Below are 20,061 nucleotides of genomic sequence, written 5' to 3' on the forward strand. Positions count from 1 at the left end.
ATCTGGCTTGGATCCCATGGAAAATTTCTATTAAGTGAATGGGAGTGATCTTTGGTAGTTCCCCCTCTCACTGACTCCCCTCTCATGCTGTTCTTGAGGGGAGGGTCTCTTGTCCACAAGGAGTGACATTCCCAAGGTCATTTTGGTCTGTAATGGAAGAGGGTGGTGGGGAAATCTCCAGAAGGATATTTACAGTGAGATTCCAGCAATTCTGCAAGCTTTGTTGGTTTTTACTTCTGGAATCATTTTTCCAAAATACAACAACTTTTAAGGGATTCTGCAGAATACAGCATCGTTGACTTAAGTTTCCTTAGAGCTGGTACAGAAGAAAGTCTGAAATTGAAGAAAGGAAGGTTCCCAACACACAAGGTGGAGAGATTGTCTTTAATTGGCACATAAGCTATGGAATATGTGAATAAAGGGCACATTAAAGTCACTGGATTTTGTGACGGTGGGTGTGCAAACTGAGTCTGCCTTAGGGATTAAGGTTTGTGTAGAATTAAGACTAATTGCAATGTATAAAGGAGTTGTGTGTGATCCAACTGAGAACTTACAGAGTTTGTTTAGGTATTTAAGACTGATTGCACACATCAGAGTTGTTTTAAACCCTTCAGTAATCCCAGTTATTACTCCACTCAGGAAAATTCATTTGTACAGAAAGGGCTTTTTTCCCCAGGAACAGTCATGTACGGTATAGTTATAAGTTATAAGGAAAGTCAACCATCTACTAGATTAATTATCACTCAGGTATAACTAAGGCCATGTGCACACAAACAAACTTTTAATAGCAAGTCCACTCATTTTAAGGAAAGGTATATTCCGAAATTTTATGGAAAACCTGTTATCAGCATCCTGACTAAGGAAATTATCTGAATGGTCATGAAATCCAGATCCCATTGAAACAATTAAAAGCTTTACAAAACTTGAATGCTAAGGCTTTCTTTCTCAATATTTAGATCAAAACAAACTAACAATGCTAACAAGGGGAATGTATGAAGTTACCTAATACTCAGTGCTCAAATTACAGCATGGCCTACCTTTTGTGACAGCTCCCCTAGCTGAATAGCTGAAAATGTAGGGACAGGATTCTTAAAGGCGCCTTGATTTGCAGTGTTGCTTGTAGCAAGTCAGAATATTCATCCTTTTAGTGTGGGACAGGTTGGCTGGCTGGCGGGCGGGCTGGCTGACTGTGGTTCTCCAAGGTCTCAAATGAGGCTGTAGAAAAGAGCAAAACAAGACTAATACATATCTGGCAGGGTATGAGCTTTTGTGAGTCACTGCTCACTTCTTCAGATTCAGGTAGAATGTATGAAGTTAACCTCCTACTCAGTGCTCAAATTACAGCATAGCCTACCAGCTACAGATGGACTAACATGGCTACCCATCTTGATCTATCAAGTGAGGCTGTTTCTAGCCTACTGGAGGTAATAAATGCTGTCAAATTACAGCCAACATATGGCAACCCCATAGGGGTTTCAAGGCAAGAGACATTCAGAGGTGGTTTTCTATTGCCTGCACCTGTGTCACAATCATGGACTTCCTTTGTGATCTCCCATCTAAATAATAACTTCTAAGATCTGACAAGATCAGACTGGCTTGAAACATTGAGGTCTGGGCTCCAAGCCCTCAATGAAAAAGTTAGTGTGAAACCAGGATTGACTTGCAGGAGGGCATTTTGGGCTCAAGGAAGACACACACACATTTCAGTTGGCTTTAACAAGGCCACAGCTTTATTGATAATCCACAGGAGTGTTGGCACAGCATGGGGGAGGGAGCCTGACTTGCAGTCAGAAGACCACAAGAACCCAGACCTCAGAGCGTCCTGGAGCTCATCCATAACCCTGCTGGGAACACAGGTCTCCTTGCTGCTGGGATCCCACCCACAGGAAGAGCCAGTGGCCTCCTGGGGCCTACCTAGTTCCCCTGTTGGGAACGTGGCCCCCCTTGCCACTGGATTCCAACCATAGGGTAGTTTCCACCTGGTTTGCCAAGAGGAAGTGCTCACTTCCCTTGGCACCATCCCAGGCCACCCCACACTGTGAGCCCTCAGTTGCCAAGGAGAGGTGCCCATCTCCTTCTTGGTCCACCCCAGGCTACCTGGCACTGTGAGCCCCAAGCCTCCCCAGCTGGATCAGCCCTGCTAGCGGACTTGCCACCTCGTAGGGAGGTCCCGAAACTAGGGAATCTGATGCGCAGACCGAACTCCCCCCAAACAGGTTCCACCCCATGCCAAAACTGCCAGCTAACAAAATGCAATCTAAAGACATCATTCACTGGCCATACAGACATAAGCTTAACAGCCAACAAAACAGGGTTGGTGGGAGGGAAGAGGCATGGCTCCTCCATGTAGCGCCTTTTAAGGCATCCCGAGCCCATGCCCAGGCGCCAACGGTGCAGGTGCGATGCTCTTGCACAGCGCCCGCCCTTCCTGCCACCATAGAACCTTCTCCCCAATGCGCTTTCCCATTGCCTGCTTCGCTGCCACCCACTGCTCCACTGCGTCAGTGGCTGCTGCAGCTAAGTCTTCACCGCTTTCTGTTTGCTCTACCAGTGAATTATGGGAGACATTCACATGATAGCATGTGGGTGTATGAATTCTTCATGCCCTGGCTGCTACCCCACCAGTCAGAGATGAGGTGAACCTATGGTACAGAGATAAGAGTATTGGACTTGGATCTGGGAAACCTAGTTTCAAGTCTCCATCCTGCTGTGAGACCTGCTGGATGACCCCTAAGACCAAGCCTCACCTCACAGAGTGTCTGCTGTGAAGAAAGGAAGAGAAGGTGATTGTAAGACACTTTGAGAGTCCTTTGGCAGTAGAAAGCAGGGTATAAAAGCTAACTCTTCTTCTTCATCTTCAACATGTAATTCAAGTGTTGAATGATTGCTAACTTGTAGATTCTGGCATGTTCTTTGCGCCCCGCCCATAGTAGTGGTAAAGAAGATATGTAGGTAAGATAATGTAATTAATTTATTATATGAAACCATTCTGCTCTGTGAAAGGATGATACCCTGATGAGATTTGTATCTCCAAAAATACACTCCCTCCCTGTTGCCTTCCAGGCACAATTCAGGATGCTAATTTTGTGTTATAATGCCAGTATAGTGAGCCAGTGTGTTATAGTGATTAGCGTATTGGATTAAGGCCAGGGCAGTTGGTGTTCAAATCTTGGCTGCAAAGCTGTAGTCCTAATCATTCTCTAATGTTGTCGGCTCTGGGTTGGGGAAATTCCTGGAGTTTGTGGGAGGACCCAGGAAGTGCACAGTCTGAGGAGTTATGTGAGATCATATAGTCGAACCTCTGAAGCTTCCATTTGCTCCAGGGGAAATGAGTTAGAATTCTGGCCCCACCTGTAGGCTGACAACCCTATCCTAACTTCTATCACAGAGATGTTGTGAGGACAGAGTTAGGGGAGGAGAATCCCCTGACTTTGTTAAGGGTGGTATAAAAGTATGATAGAAAGATTTAACTGACGCCCAGCCAACCAGCCCTTCCTGCTCACAACCAGCTTGGTATAGTGGTTAAGAGTGGCGGCTTCTAATCTGGCAAACTGGGTTTGATTCTCCACTCCTTCACATGCAGCCAGCTGGGCTAGTAACAGTTCTGTTAGAGCTGTTATCAGAGTAGTTCTGTCAGAGCTCTCTCAGCCCCACCTAACTCACAGGGTGTCTGTTGTGGAGAGAGGAAGGGGAGGTGATTGTAAGCTGTTTTGAGACTCCTTGGGGCACTGAAAAGTGGGATATAAAAAACAATTTTTCTAATCCTGCATGACTAAGATCACCCAAACGATCTAGATATCCACAGGCAATCTTGGAAGTTCTGTTTCAAATACTTACCAAAGCCCACCCCTTAGCATTACTTGGAACCCCAATAAGATGTTATTTGAAGTGTCCCTAAGAATCTGTTCTGGTTTTTTCTCTCTCTCTCTCTCTCTTTTTGGTAGGCATTTTATATCCTTTGTAATATGCTGTTTGTCTCTAGACTTTTGAGACTGAAAACTCTAGTAATGCAAGTAAGAAATTCTTTTAAATTTGGGCACACACACACAAAATCTTCCACGTTCTACACAAAGCCACCTACTGTGTGGCTAGTTCATGAACTTTGCCTGAGCAATGCAATCAAAATATTACTTTTCGGGGGGGGGAAGTATACAGTGTACAGATTTTACAGCTTATGGGAAAAGATGAAAAGACAAAGCAGGTATTCTCTCCTTATTTCCTCAAACTGCTCTTTCAGCTGTTGTAACTACCTGCAGAGGTTAAGGAAAAGCGATCCTTCCAGATGTAGTGATTAGTCACATTACTAGCTGGAAATATCAATTTAAGGCCCTTGATTATCATGGAGTTTCACACTGTATCCTAATGAAAATGCACAGATGGGAAAAGGGAGCGAGGGATTAAGTCAAGTCATGCTGGCAACCTGAATGCTGGCATTTTCTAACTTCAAAGATCTTGTCAATTCTTATTTAAATACTATTTTGCTGTGTTTTTATGTGACAACTTTTCCATTGGTAGTAGAATCTGATGATGTGGCATGCGCAGGGTCTAAAAATCACTTTGTTGTTACAATTAATCAATAAACCAAACACCAAAAATGGCTTGAATGCAAATAATGCCTTCTAATACCTGCAGTGAAATACCAAAATACCAACAAAACTTTTTTTTTTAACCATACAACCAAAACAGGGAGGGAAGCAGGTCAGGCTGTGGCCAAAGAGGACACAGCAGAGGCACGTGGAGCCTATACAGGCTCCTGTGCCCTGCCTCCTCAGCATGCAGTGGGCCTGCACCTGCAACAACGAGCGCGTGCTCATCGCCGTCCCAGCTCACCAGATTAGAAGTTGTTGCTCCTAACCACTGCACCAGGCTGGCTTCTTTCTCAGAAAAACTCTAGCCCAGTTTTGCAGTGCCAGCCATCAGGCTGGGCTGTGTTGTGTGGTGCCATCTAGGCTGGGACGAGTTACAAAGTGGAGAGTCTCTGAGGACTTGAAAGAAGTATATAATTTCCCCCTTTATCCCCTTCGCCACACTATTCCTGTTTCCCTGCTCCATGTATATCACTGCTAACTTTTCTCCTTCCCACCCTTACTTTGCATCTGACCCCACCATCTTCAGCAGTATTGACTTCATTTATACACTCCCTTTCTACACAATCAACAGCCTTAGCAGTTTACATTATTTCCCTCTTTCAGCCATATTATCCTCACAACAGCCAGGCTAGAGTTAGGCTAGGCTGATAATTTGCAATTGGCCGAAGGTCACCCAATGAGCTTCCATAGCAGAGTAGGGATTTGAATCTAAGCCTCCCTGATCCTAACCTGAAACTCTAGCCACTATACCATAATGGCTTTTCGTGGGGTGACGACTGTTCAGCAATAGCAGGCAACCAGTCCAGAGTGAGTCATGCAAGTGATATAGTAGCAAGTCGCCTGATGGTTGCTGCTAGGAAAGGCCCTGCTGAGTCATCCTTTGAAAGGCCCAGACTGCCCGGAAAGGGCACTTGCCCCTTCTCCCTGCCTTTTACTGATAGAAACCAAGTCTGGCAGTACTGTAGTAGCTGTCTAGCAACCTCCACAATGACCACTGGGGCATTTGTTTTTAAAGCTACAGGCACTGCTTCTATCATTTTGAGATCCCCTGTATTTTGTTTTTAAATTTCAGATTTTTCTGCAAACCTGGGCCTTCTTTCAGGTTTGTAGAAAGATCAGTCTTTGCTGTTCAGAGCTCTGATCTCTGGATTTAAGCATCCCGAGATCTAAGGTAATAACTTTTTTTTAAAGATCCGATGCATTAAAAATGTGCCTGATATTTTTTGAAAGACAGATGGGAGTAGTAGGTCTGTTTTCTTACATTCAGCACAAAATGGCAGACAGCAATATAGACAATGTAATGCCCCCATTCACTGTTTGCATCAGACAGAATACTGTGCTAGTGGAACAGGTGTGGCAATAGGCGTGTTTACAAATGAAGGCAAACTTTCCAAACCCTTCTGCCTAAGGACAAAATGATGAAGGCACAGCTGCATCTTAGTGGTGCACAGTTGTGCACAGTATTAGAACTAAAAAGAAGCATCTAGTCTACATGGGTGCTGTGACTGCTCAGGGTCTTTCTCACTGTGCAACCTGCAGTTTCTATTTTGTAGGGATGGGGAATCCTGAATTATGATTTTTTTTCATGTGTGAATACTTGTGATAGGGCAGTTACTGTCCCTAAAGCAGCTGCCCTGTTTATATTTCTTGGGAAAGCATGCAGTGCTGCAATGTTTTTTTTTTCACCTCCAAAATAACAAACTGCATTCTATGAAAGTCAAATGTTTTCATAGTCAACATAATCACAGCATCCCACTTTTTTTTTTTTGACCTGAGTGTTCTTTTACAGTTTGCTTAGAACTGCTGCAGAGAGATGGGAGTTTGTACACTGGTTGATTTATCAATGGCAAAATATACTAAGCATACTCAGTAAACTGGAAAAACTAGCTTAGGGCTACTGTTGTAGAACGTTAGCTTGTTGCGGAGTACATCAGAGGAAACCTGGATGTTGGCCTCGCTGAGCTAGATGGTGTAAAACCAGTCCAGAGAGGGAGGGAAAAAACCTCTTATTTAATTAGACCAATGAGACAAATAAATGACAGCATAGAGCTGGACACTTGGTCCAAAACAGAAAATTTTGTTTATCTGGTGTTTTAAAATCAACAACACCTGTTCTATAGCATTAGATTACCTTTTTGAAAAAAGTATTAGCTGCTTGAACAATTGCAAGTCAATTCTTTTTTGGAAGGCCCAGTTTTATAACTTCAAAGTGACAAGAGTTTGAGGAATGACTGTTTGCTTAAATCACTTCTTTCCGGATACAATAAATCCACACAATACTGGGTTGTGTGTTCTTTTAATGTTTTTTTTCTCTGTAATTTGTAGAAATCATTCTTAAACTGTACCAAAACTTGGCTGTAAGAATATGATATGAATACTAAAATGGCTTGAAAAAATATGCAGGCCCACCTAAATGGCTATAGGTAAAAAAAAAAACTTAACTGGGTTGTTTTTAATGCTATGTATTAATTACAAAGTTCTACCAGATGCTTGGCTTGAGTTGTCTGTTGGAGATGTGGTTTTGACACTCTCAAATAAAATATATCTACATGAAAAGATCTTTCCTCCAGAGTATTTGAAATCAATTCTACATTTAAAATTGGTGAATAATCCTAATCAGGAAGTCCACTGATAATTTGACCTGTACCTTGGGTTTTTGGGCCACATAGACTTCTGCACATTAACAACAAGGCTTGAAATGCTTTCCCAAATTCTAGTGCAATTTTATGTCGTAATTGAACTAACTCAATGCTATCCAGTAATTGTTGCTGCCATCTTCCCAAAATATTGTGTTTTCAGTTGATTGACTGGCGGGCAATAGTACTTGCTTGAGCAAAGCGTCCCGAGAGTTTGTTCTCCAACCTCAGGTGAACCACCCTGCATTCCCCCACCTCCACTTACTATTTGTGTCAGATCATCAGGAATGGAATACTGAGCATTTCACACCAGTGGCACTGCTGGCTCAGTGCAAGGCACTTGTCATTATTACCTATGATTCTTAAATATATTATCTGTGTGTATAACTTTTGCTTGCATGTTTCTGAAGGACTGTCCACATCCTTATGTCATGCTGTGGTCCTGGAGACCCAGTGGCAATGTTAGCATGGAAGTAAGATCTGCCCCAACGCAGAGCATCAAGGCCACAACATATTTGAGGGTGCCAACCCATGGATTGAAGACCGTTGACTTAGTTAATAGTACTTTTTGGCTTTACTGTGAAATTATTGTGAAATCTTGGTTGCTTCCACACAATGATATTCCCTAGTTGTACAGTCATTGAAGAGCCAATTGTAGCAGCAGTGGAACATCTACATGAGCAGTTCCTCGATGCTTCACTTGGTCATTCCCTTGTACCCCTTGCATGACTGATTGCCTGTGTGGGTGGAAGGTCCAAAATTGTGCATTTCCCTGTCTATATGCCTGCAATCATGCACTGAGTGAAAAAAAATTTCAGGAAAGAGCATATCAAAAGAGCTTTGGGAATGTCCAAAATAAAGAGGGGGAAACCCAGAAAGTAGGCAGAATCAGAAAGACATTCTGTAGATACTTTTTAAAACTGCTCAAAAGCTTTGTGTGGAAGCAATGCTTATTGTATAAGAATCTAAGTCAGCCTTATAAGCCCCTTCATACTTGCATCTTGTCATGTCCATTGGAGCAACACGACATCAATGAGAAGGTTGAGAAATTAACTAAAAAATAAGCCAGCCTATGTTTTCAAGGGTTTGGTTGCATTAAGAATATCTGGTTACTTGCAAGAACAAACTAGCAGTCAATCATCAACATAATGAGAGAGAGTAAAACTTTCATGTGTAAGGTCAAATACAGAATGAAGAAGTAAGAACATCTTGCCGGTATGACTTACAATGCCATGAAGACGCTTGGTATTTTAACAGGGACTGCCAATGTATGTTTAGTTAGGGTGCACTTGAAAAACAATCTCAGCGGTGCTAGTGATATTTTCAGCTTTACAGTCTTCATTGTAAACAATCCCAGGGCACACACAAGAGAGGTGGAGCTGACAAGTATTTAACCTGACAAGCAATGCTTGTTTAGAACAAGTCAAAGTTAAAATATGATACCAAGAGACCGACACCATTAATGTTAAAGTTCATGGACTCGGCATCAGTATTTCTGGAATTGTTCCAGAGGGATAGCCATGTTAGTCTTTTATGGCAACAACAAACCACTTAAAGACTGATCACTCAATTGTCATGGACTGGAATCCTCTTGGCCGGAGGCATGCATCTGACAGAAGCTTATGCTAGATTAAAAATGTGGTAGCCTTCACAATACTACGAGAGACCGGATTAGTATTTTGGAAACTCTCATCTGCTGCAAAACAGTATACCACAACTGCATTGTCTTTCCTTCAAATGGTCCTTATGCAAATCCTGTAGCAATTATAATTCTGTTATAAGCATTCCCTACTTGATATAAATTGTAGGAAAGGAAGCAACTTACTGCAGCTGATATAGCTTTGAATAAAGTAGAACTTTGTACTGTTTTCTCTCTCTCTTTTTTTTTCTAAAGAGTGGGGGATGACCTGTGTTCCAGGACTGGAGGGAATGAAATCTAACTAACGTACCTCCTATTTATGAACTTAGGCAGATGGTGAGGGGGTGGGCAGGAAGGGATATGCCAGCATTTGTCTCTTGTGGCCCTTCCTTGCATTCTCAGGGAATTGCTGGTCGCCACTGTGGGATGGTAGGTGAATTTCCTCCAGGCCAGGTTGCTTTCCGGAGATTTTTGGTGGGGGATCATTTGGGCATGAAATTGGGGTCACCATGGGTGGGCAGGTAGTTGTGAGTTCCTGCACTGTGCAGGGAGTTGGACTAGATGACCCTGGAGGTACCTTCCAACTCTAAGATTCTATGATTCTGTCCTTAAGGATTTAGTTCAACTCTGGTTGCAAGGGAATTAGGTAGAAACCAGTGGAAAAGTTGAAGTTTCTTCCCATTTTTCCATGGCAGTTTCCAAAGCTAATTTCTACCTTCAAAAGTAAGTGTATGAAATTGACAAGTCTTGTTCAGGTGTCAAGTGATGTAAACAATGTTCATTCACAGTCATGAGAATAGGGACAGCAGAATACACAGATAAAAACAAGGGAACAAAAAGGATGACAAAATAAAGTGTATGGACATTACAAGCAAGTTGATCTCCAAAAGTAAATGCCACCCAGAAAAAGAAATAATGACCATTGTACTGTCCACAGTTTTATTGTAGCCAGACCAGATGTAACAAAGATCATAGATTTTCCATCTGCCTGTGTTTGCAGCTTCCGTTCAAATCATGGTCATGCCAGAAGGAAAGAGGGAAATTAATCCTTCCAACTTCCACTTAGTAGCTAAACCAAACTGGGATCTCCGTGCTGTTTTTGACAATTTGGAAGGGTGCCTTTTTCAGCTAACATGCTAATCAAATCCACTCCCCGCTTTCAACATGGTTCGAATATGGATCGCACAGTTCACTTTTGTAGGATGCCAGAGAATTGTGGTTTTTCTCAGATCTTTTTGTCCCTGATCTCTTCAGCTGTTTCTAGCAACACTGAATCATTTTCCAGACAAGCAGCTAGCACATTTCTCATAGCACGTAACAGTGGTCAAATACTACAGCTGTTACCAAATTAATATGGCTGTGCAAACCCTTCCCATAAGAATTATACCGTCACCATCTTCCTTCTATATTGTAGTTCCTTTTCACATGTATAAACCAAGTCTGTCCATTAGGCTGACCTGCCTCTACTATAGACAATGTGTGGCCCAAGCTGTTTATTAGTTTGGAGGGAGGAGAAGTTGTCTGCTTCCTGAACAGCCCTGGAGGCACACGGGCTCCTTTTTCCCCAAGAAGTCATGAACTTCGTCAAGATTCATACTTTCTCCCAACACATTGCCAGCCTCCTCTAAACAGCATCTGTCCTAGAGAAAAGGAGTATTCAGTATTATGCACACATTTAGCATAGGAGTTAGAACCAAAACCTCATGCTGTCAGTTGAATGTCTAGACATTTTCTAGGGTATAAGGTACCCAAATCCAGATTTATTATATAATAGCTCCTTATGTACTGTGGATTGATGGGACTTATTTGTCCAACATAAACCATTCCAGATTAAAGGACTAGTGTCAGAGACATATTTATGCATACAAACAAGACTTTTATTTTGCTTTCTGTTGTAAAACCATTCTCAGTCATTTCTCATTTGTTGTTTACAGCCTACATATCTTCCTTTAAGGCTGCACATATGTTGTGATGCTATTGCATTTTCCCACAAATCAGTATGGACTGTATTGGCATAGGGATGGTGCAGTTCTTTGTTAGCTTACTTTATACCTTACTTTTTAGACCACTACATGATGTGCAAGGATAACAGGATAACAGCAAGTGAATGCATTACAATTCCCGTGTACTAAATAGTTATATAAGTATTGTGGGCCTCTACTAGCCCCTTGCTGGGACATTTATAGAAACAACCAACAATGATTTGCCTTCATGCTTGCACCAATTTGAGCTTTTCATTCCTTTTTTAATGAGTATGTACTGCAATAGAGTATGTGACTCCACAACTCTTACAGGCCATTATTGGACAGGGCACAAAGTTGAAAATCAAAGCTCCAGCAAATCCTCCACAGCAGTGGTCCCCAACCCCCGGTCTGGGGACTGGTACCGGCCTGTGGATCAGTTGGTACCAGACCACGGCTCCTCCTCGTCCTTATCCCCTTCTGCTGCTTCAGGGGCTGCCCTGCCTCTCTGCTGCTGGCTCACCTTTGGTACTCTCCAGCGGCTGCCATGGCTGGGGCTCCCTCTCAACTTGGCACTGTGCAGCTGCTGCTGGCAGCCCCCCCCCCAGTGGGCAGCAGGAAGTTAGGGGCACTGGCAGGAAAGCAAGCAATGCAGGGGCTCAGACGGCGACATCCCTCGGCAAAAGACTACCCCCCCCCCCAGGCCTCAATAAAATTGTCCAGCGTTGACTGGTCCCCAGTGATAAAAAGGTTGGGGACCACTGCTCCACAGTATACAAACCTCCCTACTAATGTCTTTACCCCAAAGAATCACCATATGTCAGTTCTACAGAAAAAACTGAGCTAATTTAGGGCAGTGACAAAGAAAAAATAAAATGTTTCAGGTAAAGGAGGAGTTATTTAGGATGATGGAGAAGTTTGGTAAATTGATTGGATATGATTTAGGATTAAGCACTGCCCAAAAATTTTCTCCTGGGGAATTTACACTTGAAACTCAAATACTTTGGCCACCTCATGAGAAGGAAGGACTCCCTGGAGAAGAGCCTAATGCTGGGAGCGATCGAGGGCAGAAGAAGAAGGGGACGACAGAGAATGAGGTGGCTGGATGGAGTCACTGAAGCAGTCAGTGCAAATTTAAATGGACTCTGGGGAATAGTAGAGGACAGGGAGGCCTGGAGAATCATTGTCCATGGGGTCGCGATGGGTCGGACACGACTTCGCACATAACAACAACAACAAATGCAAAATTAAGCTGTAATTCCCAAAAGTCTGTATGAGCCAGCCTTTGGCTACAGAGGTTGAAAGCAGTGAGATAAACAACAAGAAGGAATATGATGCATAGAATAATTATTTTTTACTCTTTAATGAGTGGACACAAGATTTGTATGAAATTTATATTTATCGTATATGTAATTATTACATGTATTTACTATATGTATTCATATACATCTATTGTTTTGTTATATTTTGACAAATCTATGTTGCGGCTCAATGAAATGGCAAACTTCTTGTTTCCAACTCACATGTTTTATTTTATACATATTGTTCCCCATAGTGTAATTTCCCCCCCTGTCTTGCAAACTATATAATGGGGGGGGGGCTAAATGCTCTCTGCTGAATAGTGCCCATGTCAGTAGGTATAACAACTGACTCCTCCCTCTCCTGTTTTCACCCTTTTAAAATATTATTATTTCTCTAAGGACTCTGAACTCCTTCATTGTACATTTTTAGTAAGAGAATGTCTATCTTTAAAACAAAAGCAACCACAACCAAAGTTCCCTTCTTCATCTTCAGTTTTACCTCACCATTTTAAAGGCCACCCAAGATTTTGTAGGTTTATTTGAAGTATTGTCTTTTCTCTGTTTCTTTTGTCTCTTTTTTCTAGCTGTGGAAGACACAATGTAGGATGGAACTTTATAACTGGACCATGGCTAAAAAGAGAAAGCGAGTACTGAGGGCTAATTGAAGCTCTAGAAAATAGTGCAGTAAAAGATTTAAAATGTGGGGATTTATTGCTTCAGTTAACCACAAGGAACTTTTAATTTATGGAAAGTACCTGTGTAAGGTGCAGTCCAAACTACTATTCAATTTTAGATATAAAAGTAAACAAGAAAAGATTACCAGTATACTCTTAGAATTTTTATTATGAGCTTTTCACCATCAACCATCTGGTCCCTTAACTTCTGTCTCTGTGGTATATAAATTGCATAGTACACCTAGGAGCAATCTAATTTTTTTTAGAATTTGGATTGTTAGATGCCATTATGGCTGGAATGTACTTGGTTTATGTACAGATGAGTTTCTCCATATAAATATCTTAGAAATAGTTCTTACTCATAAATCCAGGATATGTACGAGTCTACAAATGCTTTCCTTTTTCATATATTTCCTTTTTTCCAGCCCTTTTACCATTTCTCTAGACTGTGCACATAACATACTTGGCCAACTTGGTTTCCTTCAAGGTTAAGTTGTTCTGGCAGGAGTGCACTGGGTCAGCTTGGATCACGGAAACCCAGATCCAACCCCCTCTTGGCTCTGCGTTCTTGGCTAGTTTTTCTATGTTCAGCATACCTTACTTCAGCTCTTCAAATAGTATGTAATATTATTATTATTACATGGGTTCTCTAACAAATAAAAAGGTATAGTTGTATTTATGTGAACACTGTTGCCTCTGAGCAGATACCCACACTCCCACAGTCTCCTGGAAATCTGAGACAGCTGGACTGTCACTTATTTATTTATTGAGAGAATGTTTATACTGCCTCTATAGAATACCTGCCATTTGCACATAGCCAGAGTTCTTTAACTCTGCATAGAGTAGACACACATGGAAGGTTTATAAGCAGTCACCACACAGATCAGTCTCATTTGAAACTTCCCTTCAAAGTACTCCATTGGACATACTCCCTTTTGAGAATTTATAGTGGCTGGTTTTGGTGGGACCGGAACCCCTATGACTAAAAGTCTATGGAAGAAATCTGCTGGCCCCAGTACCTAAATATGGCACAGGAAATAGAAGCTTTTTATTTTATTTGGATGGCATCCTGCAACAACAGAAACGTTGATCCTAGAAACAACCTAGGTCTTTCATTTGTTGTGAGTATTCATTAGAAAAGATGACATATGGCATAACAAGAAGTACAGTGTGCTTCACAAGAAACCAGGAAGCATCTATTTGATTGTTCAAACCCAGCATAAAGAACATTTTTATGGAGCCAGGTCCCCTTTGTCCACCAGTGGGGGATTAGGGTTAGGGTTGCCCAACCCAGGTTGGGAAACTCTTGGAAATTTGGGCAAAGAACCTGGGGAGGACAGGGGTACAATGCCATAGAGACCAACCTCTAAAGCAGCCAGTTTTTCTATGAAAATTGATCTCTGTAGTAATTCCAGGAGACCACCAGGTCCCACCTAGTGGCAGGCATACATATCTGAGAGGGTTTTTGTCTTGTTAAACTATTATCAACATCTGCAGGGGGGGGAAGCTATTGATTCTGTCCTATCTTAAGCCCTTTTCTGCAGTCAGATGGTACATCCAGATTAAAAGGTTTTGAAACATCAGGAGATTTTTGAAAAATTCATGATCCGCTATCAAAAAGATTGAAACTATAATCTTTAAAACATTTTGTTATAGAACAATGTCATTGAATCTTTGAAATTAGAAGAGCAGCCAGAAAATATCCATGATTTCAGAAGAAATGTTACTTTCATTTTAACGGAGTGGTTGTATCACACTATGCTGGGTCTTTCAGGGAGGTACACAATACATTTTGCAATTAAAAAATACTATTCTCTTCCAGTGAACTTTGCGTAGAACCAGGCACTGGCCATTTTTTAAGAAGGGGGTGGTATGTACTTTCTGTCTCTGATTCTTCTGATAGAAAATTGAATACATATGTAGTTTAGTGTCCTACTACCAGAAAAGTAAAGCAAAAAAGCACAGTGGTCTTGCATTCCTTATGTATGGTGTGGTCTACCCCCATTTTGATGATAGCCGTCATCATTCATTTGAAGAGCAAGAGCCATGATTGTTAAGCCTCATTATTTTCAATGAGCCCTGACAGTTTCAAAGTTAAACAGAAGACAGCAACTTTCATCCTATGGGTATTTCTTTTCAAGCATGGGCGACTCCTCATTGACTTGTCAGTTGTGAAGTTCCCTAGTGTTGGTTGGTCACATCTTCCCAAGGCTCATTAAAAAAAAAAAATCTCTCCAACCACTGTATTCTCCATTTGTCACCATTCTCAGGATTTATTTTTAAACTAAAGTTGGACTAGCATTTCAATATGCTGACAAGCGTTTCTTCTGTTATAAAAGGAGAGGGCATGAAAAAAATCTGTATAGAAAAAATGTTTCATTAGTGAATATCTTTCCAGTATATTTTCTTCACACACATTGATGGCTGTGGGTGGATATCATGAGAGGGATTTGCTTAGGTGGTTGAAATTACAGAGGAGGATGACTAAAGAGCTGCAGCTTGACAGGGGTGTTGGGAATGGGAGCATTACAGGGCAACACGGTCGTGGCAAGGACTTGAGTCTGTGTGGCAAGATAAATGACTGGGCTTCAAAGCCCTCTAGGCTGGCTGGGAATATGTGATGAAGTTTAGAGCCCTGCAGTAGGACTAAAGATGAGGATGAGAATTTCACAAGAAAACACAAGAGGAGGTACTAGGGAGCTATAGCCCATATGTGAGGTGAAGTTTGGCAGTGGTAAGCTGATTCAATTAGAATACCATTTGTTTACTAGAGGTTGAATGAAAAAATGTTGAATTGCTGGTGCAGAATGTGGCTTCCTATTGTGCATCCCTAGAGAATAAGGAGAACTGTAGCAAAAGAAAATGCCTTCATGAGACCAACTGCTATGAGGAAAAGAGAATATATAGTTCAGTGCTCACACAGTCATTCCCCAAAATGTTTAAATATTTTCATCCTCATTCACAATGAAAACTTAGAAGAAGCACAGTGTTTTGCCTATATTTGTCAAATTCCATGCAGTCACACTATGTATTTATAACACAAATTGGTCAGTCCTAGAGGAGATCAACCCTGACTGCTCCTTAGAAGGCCAGATCCTGAAGATGAAACTCATGGGAAGGAAGGACTCCCTGGAGAAGAGCCTAATGCTGGGAGCGATTGAGGGCAAAAGAAGAAGGGGATGACAGAGAATGAGGTGGCTGGATAGAGTCACTGAAGCAGTTGGTGCAAACTTAAATGGACTCTGGGGAATGGTAGAGGACAGGAAGGCCTGGAGGATCATTGTCCATGGGGTCGCGATGGGTCGGACACGACTTCGCACCTAACAACAACAAGAAGCCAGCTTTAAAAATGGACAGGAAGGAGACACACCCCCACCAGCTTCTATCACACAGCTTCTGTCACACACCATTCTGGCAGCCATCTCAGGCCCCTCCCCATGCACCCCATAGGTTGGATGGGAGTGCTTTGGGGGAAGGCAGTGTCCTGGCAGCATGGCCCCTTGCCTGAATGGGAGGCAGGTTGGCAGGTGGAGTGGATGCCTCTGGCAGCCCCAGCCACATGTGGGACTGGGAAGCTATATAGAATCCTCCAGTGCCCTGGACTAACAGCTCTGCACCTCTGGTGGTTGCAGCACAGAAAGAAGCTTCCCCCCTACATGCATGACATCTCTTAGCCCAATGAGCTGGGGGCAGCTCACCACCTCCTACCCCACTGATAGGAGGAGGCACCACATGGGGCACAATGCTCTTGCCATCCTCACCAGCCTTTTGTGGTGAGAGCTGGGTGGGAGCTGTTGGTGGTTCACAAGCCGCTTCTCAAGCAGGCTTCTGCATGGCTTGTGGCCCCCAGAAGAGAGCTGGAGAAGCCTCTGATTGGTCCTCAGTGGAGGAGGACCCCCCACTAATCAAGGGTCAATCAGAGGTCATGGGTGGTGATTGATGGTGCACCACCTTCTCTGAGTGGCCCTCCAAGGGCTCATCAAAGGGCCAGAACATTGTGAGAAGCACCTTGCACATTTTATTATATAGGACTAGGAATAAAGCCCATTGTAGTGGGAATACAATGGGCGCTAGCAGGCGGTGCGGCTTCCCATGTGGTGCTGGCAGGGGTCCCTGGAAGTGGGCCTGGAGGAGCAGGCCGGAGTAAGCGAGGGGTACCGGGGGCAGAGGGAGGAAGAGGGGAGGTGAGGTTTAGGAAGGGAGGAGAGCTGCGGGACGTTTAAAGATATCATCTATTCTTCTGCCATGGAAGTGGAGGTGGCATGCAGGCTCCCAGGAGAACTCACATCTAGGCCCTTATCAGTTTATGCCAGTAGAGGTATTCTGACATCTCTGACAGACTTTCTGTGCAGTACTAAGCAAAATTGTACCCTTCTAGGCTTATTGAGTTCAATAGACTTAGGGTGTAACTTTCTTTAGGATTGCACTATTGGACCTGCTTAGCCACAGCATCATGAACCTTATGACCATACCATAAGTTCTGATATTTCCAGTGTTTTCTATAACCTGTACAACAACACTCTCATAAACACCAGTCACTTGCCCCAGGGTGAACTTTCTCACCTGAAGATTGATTGACAACCTAATTCAATCAGTTTAATGATATATAGCAGGAGTAGTCAAACCGCAGCCCTCCAGATGTCCATGGACTACAATTCCCATGAGCCCCTGCCAGAGAATTGTAGTCCATGGACATCTGGAGGGCCGCAGTTTGACTACCCCTGATATATAGCATGGTATCACATATGAATGTCAGGCATATGTTAGCTAACATGATTGGGGGATCATGGGAATATGTTTGGTAGCTGAATTTCTTTTTCTACACACTCTCCTACCTCATTAACATTAAGGGGGGAAATTTTTTTCACAGTGTGATGCTCGATATGCTACTCTTTGGAATAAAGGTAACTATGTCCAGCATTTAGATAATACACATAGTATCACATGGTTATATTTTCTTCCCCTGACTCTTATGCAGCAGCAGGTTCTGAGTAGCTGCAAGAATGGCAGTTTGCATGCAGCCTTCTGTTGAACTTGTGGTTCCTAAATAAGGGTAGATGATTTTGGAATTGTGGAAAATGTAGAAAGTAGTACTTCATTCTCTCTGGCTTCATTTCCTGGTTCATGTTGAAAAGTCCTTCTGGCTCCCCCCCACCCCACCCCACCACCACCATTGTTTTGGATAGATAATCTAGTTTCAGGGATGAAGCTGTCTGGATAGCACAACAATAAGGAGGGGATCTATGGGCTCGTGGAAAAATTGGGACTTTCGATACCCATTGTGCACCTTTGCCTTTATCAGATATCTCAGCTTATGTTAGTAAAGCTGAAACACAGGTATGTCAATGCTACAGAGATCTCTTTCCATCCGGTAGAGCAAAAGTAAGGTAAAGGTAAAGGTAAAAGTATCCCCTGTGCAAGCACTGGGTCATGTCTGCCCCTTGGGGTGATGCCCTCTAGCCTTTTCATGGCAGACTCAATACAGGGTGGTTTGCCAGTGCCTTCCCCAGTCATGACCGTTTACCCCCCAGCAAGCTGGGTACTCATTTTACCGACCTCGGAAGGATGGAAGGCTGAGTCAGCCCTGAGCCGGCTGCTGGGATTGAACTCCCAGCCTCATGGGCAGAGCTTCAGACTGCATGTCTGCTGCCTTACCACTCTGCACCACAATAGGCTCTGGTAAAGGTAAAGGTAAAGGTAAAGATATCCCCTGTGCAAGCACTGGGTCATGTCTGACCCTTGGGGTGATGCCCTGTGGTGTTTTCATGGCAGACTCAATATGGGGTGGTTTGCCAGTGTCTTCTTGTACTTAAAATTCTTCAACTGGCACATATGATGGAAACCTCCCCCTCCCCTTCTTTCTTCCCCCTACTTTATTTATCGCAGGCAATTCATTGAATTCCCAGTGGTAAAGAGCATACTGTGTACTTAACACAAGGCAATGCATATGATCCCTTCTTCTCAGGGTATACCTTTGTGCCGTATGCTTGTTTGTGGGAGAAACTTCAGAGTATGTTGAATGAAATATAGATAAACTAAGGAAATGGCTCAAATATACTGTTAGTGGAATAGCAGCAAAAAGAGGCATGCAGATGGAAATCCATGATATGTTTAAATCTCCACTTGCCAGGATAAAAGAAAGAGAGGAGCACCCATCACAGGTAGTTGCCAGAAGGAAGATACTTCCTACATTGAATCATCTCCATCCCAGAAAAAGTATTCACAGTGGACTGGGATCATGTCATTTTGAGAATCCAAACTATTGTATGAGGATTTTTATGTGTTATCATGTGTGCAAGCATCCCTGAGCAAGCCTTTGGCATCCTTTTGCCAAAAGGTAACATATGCTCCATCTTCACGTGTCACCTTTTAAGTTCTTGAGTGTAGTTATTCCTGTTGCCATGGATTTTTAAAAAGTTCAAGACACTAAGAAGAAACTGGGTCCTTCTGTATTCTTTCAGTCCAACAAATTAATTGATCTGAGAAGTAATGCCCTGGACTGCTGAGTGGGTTTTGAGGACAGGTGAGGTATTGGCGATAATTGCAGTTTCATCAATATCATTTTACCCTGCTTTTTTATGTACGCTTTTGATACCCTAGAAGTTTTTTTATTGGTTTGACTTGGGAGATGTTATTTGCTAACCATTTTTAAGTAGCCTTCTGGATGTTATCTTATTATTTTAGTTGTTAGACATCTTGATCATGTTCTGGAGAGGCAGCATGCAAATTTTCTAAATAAATAATTGCACCTGATTTAGGTTTTCTTATACATAGACTCACATCTGCTGACACTGTATGGACTGTATAGGCCTATAGCTGTGCTATGAATTTTCTGCGTATAGCTGGCCATATCTGGCCATATCTGGTGATCGTTTATGTATTTATGGTTTTCCTTGCAAATGGCACCGGTCATATTGCAGTGTACCAGGGCAGAAGAGAGACTAAGGAAACCTAATGAAGGATTTCTAATTCTCTAAGGCTAACTAGCCAATGTGACACATCATCAGTTTTGCAAACAAATGTCTACATTCCATACCTACGGGGGAACATTAATATACAGTATTAATCCGACCCGTACTCAGCTAAGCTAGAATCAAGCGCTGGGGAGTTTTCAGAGTCCAAAAAGAAAGAAAGAAAAGGCTATTCTGTTTAATGAGAGCAGCAGACACACAGCAAGCTTTCTTCCCACCTTCCATGAGCATCTCAGTAAGAAGATTCACACACAAACTGTCAAAGTACTGTGTCAACTTGGGAGACATGA

At 42.7% G+C, this 20,061-nt stretch overlaps 1 protein-coding gene across 6 annotated transcripts in view; it reads left to right on the plus strand.

Annotated features, from left to right (window-relative positions):
* MIPOL1 (mirror-image polydactyly 1) overlaps positions 1-20,061 on the plus strand; it is a 286,508-nt gene that overhangs the window by 258,347 nt on the left and 8,100 nt on the right. The window lies entirely within an intron of this gene.

The sequence above is a fragment of the Paroedura picta genome, chromosome 2 (genome assembly GCF_049243985.1).
Source record: "Paroedura picta isolate Pp20150507F chromosome 2, Ppicta_v3.0, whole genome shotgun sequence".
Lineage (NCBI taxonomy): Eukaryota > Metazoa > Chordata > Lepidosauria > Squamata > Gekkonidae > Paroedura > Paroedura picta.